General features: G+C 42.5%; 1 pseudogene; it reads right to left on the bottom strand.

Annotated features, from left to right (window-relative positions):
- Positions 1-282: 282 nt before the first annotated feature.
- LOC102818259 lies at positions 283-1,357 on the bottom strand (annotated as a pseudogene).
- Positions 1,358-3,158: the final 1,801 nt, after the last annotated feature.

Here is a 3,158-nt window from a genome sequence, read left to right as displayed (position 1 = left end):
GAGGATTTTTGTTTTCTTTACATTGAGTTGTAATCCATACGGAAGGCTGTGCTCTTTGATCTTCATCAGTAAACTTGCTAATAGGAAAACATTATCTGAATGAATACCCTAATGGCAAATGAGTGAAAATATCTCAGCTGCATTGGGGCTGCAGGGAAGGGTGCTCTCAGAGCACCGCAGCTTTCTTGATGAAGGTCGGAGGTACACTGGTTTGTATTATTGCAACATCCACAGAATGATCTAGGTTGCTTTTCCTTCAGCAAGGGCTTTGTCAGAAGATATTTAGGCTTGACCTCCAAATTTGGCTGACAATTTACTGATGAGATTCATGACCATACTTAGGGTTACTCTGATACTTGGACATATTTGCCAGGTTTTTAGCCACATCCTGGAAGGCCACCATAACTTCTGGATCCTGCATAGCTGCAAGAACTTCTGGCTCTCTAAGAATCTCATTGAGCCCAGGCATGCCCCCAGGAAAATTACCAGGCATTCCCCTGGGAAAGCCATCTGGAAAAGAGCCATGCTGAGCTCCAGATTGTTGTCTGGCTTCTTCCTCCCTCTGGGCTGTTTCATGTCCTTCCCGAGCCTTCTTAACCCTTTCTATTTTTTCTTTGATCTCTCGCTCTTCACGTTTTCGCTCATACTTTCTCTGATGTTCTGCAAGTTTCTGGGCCCTTGGTTGAACCTCTTTCAGCATTGCACTAGCATCTTAATCATAGTCCAGTTTACAAGCAAGAGCAAGGTCATGTGCTGCTTCTTCCCAATGGCCCAGAAGTCTGTGTGCTTTGCCTCCCCACTTGTAGGGCTGGGCTGAATCAGGATTAATTTCAATGGCTCGGTCACAGTCTCGGATGGCAGAATTTGGCTTCTGTAATTTGATGAAGACACTTGCTCTCCTGACATACAGAATGGCCAATCGAGGATTCAATTTGATGGCATCCGTGAACAAGTCAATGGCTTTCTGTAGTTCACCATCATTGAGTGCATCAATGGCAGCCACTTTCTTGTCATTTGCCTGATCCATCATCTCTTCAGTTATCTCTACAGTTTCATCTCCCATTTCTTGAGGGGCATCTGTGTCTGGGTCAATCACACCTTCATTGTCAATTTCTAGGTCACTTTCTTCACTTGACGGTTCATCTGTCCTTATGCTTTCTTCTAGCATCTTATTATCTGTTTTTTCTTCTTTGGTATTCTCTTCTGATTTTGCTTTCTGAGTAGCAGGTAGTATTTTACCACCCATGCTCTCCACCCACTCACTCAGAAAGCACATTTGCTCAGCGTGCAGGACGCTCGGGTCCTGCTTACACAGTTTCACGAAGGCCCACAGCTCGCTCACTTTGCGGGGTTTCATGGTCTGCAGGGGGCGGGAGGAGGAGGGCGCGGCTGAGAAGACTGGTGTCTGATTCCAGACCCGGGCACTAGCTCAGCGTGACCATGTATCCATGTTGTTTCTTTTAAGTGCTGTGGAATCCTTTCCCACTCAGAACCTTGTATAAGCTTTCTGAGGAGTGGCTGGTGAGTTTGAACCGATGACCTTGTGGTTCAACCCGACCTTGCAGCGTAGTACTTGCTTATCCTACAGCGCCACAAAAAGTGTGTTAAAAATTCAACACTTTCTACGCCTTCATTGAAAAACACAGTAAACATAAATCACCTGAACTCCACCTAGACACAGTGAGTCCTTGGTTCAGACCCACCAACTCTTCTCCACATTCTCAGGGAGGAATTCACCCTGAGTTTACCTCTCAGTGTCCACGTTTCTGCCTATTTTGCTGCACCGTAGGGAGGTTTCCCCAGTAAGTTTTGGTTTAGATTTTATTTCCTTACGTTTGTGAATGATACGGAGAAGTGGGAGAGGGAAAACCTTAATTTCCTCTTTTGGTGACCTGGTAATTGGTTGTGAGTTGCCCTTCCTTCTGTCTACCAGTGTCCCTACTCCTACCACACCTTTCCTCCTACCAGAGCTACAGATGCCTACAAAGTTGTACCTTAGTAATTTTTAATTGATAGCAACAAACACAAAGTTTTAAAATTACAGTTTAAAAGCTTCTCATGTTTCTTCACAAATGCAGCTGTATTCACATTCCTTGACATGTGTTACACCTTTTTCTCCTCTCTACTCAAGACTGTCCTCTGTGATCCCACTCACATCACTTCTTAGTGAGAGCCAAGTTTTGGTTCTTCCAAGAAAAAAACAAAAAACAGCCCTACGGTTTTCAGATATTTTAAATAAACTTTTTTCTCCTGTGCAGAAAACTAAAAAGATACATAGCAATTGGCATTAAAATGTACAATAAGAGGAAGATTGTTTGGCAAAAAAAACAAATGATGGATGCAGGGGAGGACACAGGAAGGAGTACAAGAGTTAAAGATAATGGAGGAAAATACTGTTGTATACACAGTCCTGCGATAATGGTGAGCTATGGGTAGGTGAATGCATAAACTCACAAGCTGGATGGGTGGGAGTATATCCACGAATATATATACATAGTTTTGACAGAGGCTATTAATACATGTGTGTTTCCCTTTTCTGCAAATACATTCGTGAAATGTGGGTGGGGGGCAAAATTATGAAAGCTTCTTAGACAAAACTAAAAACCTTGAGTAAACCATAGTCTCAGGGAACATCATGGTCAATTGACATAACATAGTCCTCAAAGACAATGGTCTGTATGCTTCTTTCGTGAGTAGCAGGCAGCTATTGGTTCCTGCCTGGAGGAAAGAATATTAATGAAAATAGAAGACACATAGAAACAATCAGTCTAATAGATTAATGGACCACGAGGCTAGAAGAAATAGATGGTGCCTAGCTATCACTACCAAATGCTTTGAAAAGGATCCCATTAGAAGGTCATGGTAAGAGTAGGACAAAAAATGTTGAGCAAAACTCAAAATCATAAAATTAACCGTATTTACTACATCTGTGGAAAGAGAAGATGGAAAAGCTCCATATCATCAGTGAAAACAAGGTCAGGGGCAGACTGTGGAACAGACCATCAATTATTGATATGCAAATTCAAACTGAAGCTGAAGAAAATGAAAACAAGTCTACGAGAGCCAAAATATGACCTTGAATTTCTCCCACCTGAATTTAGAGACCATCTGAAGAACAGATTTGATGCATTGGACGCTAAAGACCAAAGACCAGAAGA

Source organism: Chrysochloris asiatica, unplaced genomic scaffold, assembly GCF_000296735.1.
Source record: "Chrysochloris asiatica unplaced genomic scaffold, ChrAsi1.0 scaffold00595, whole genome shotgun sequence".
NCBI lineage: Eukaryota > Metazoa > Chordata > Mammalia > Afrosoricida > Chrysochloridae > Chrysochloris > Chrysochloris asiatica.
Note: the sequence above shows the minus strand (reverse complement) of the source record. Positions and strands in the feature narration are given on the sequence as shown.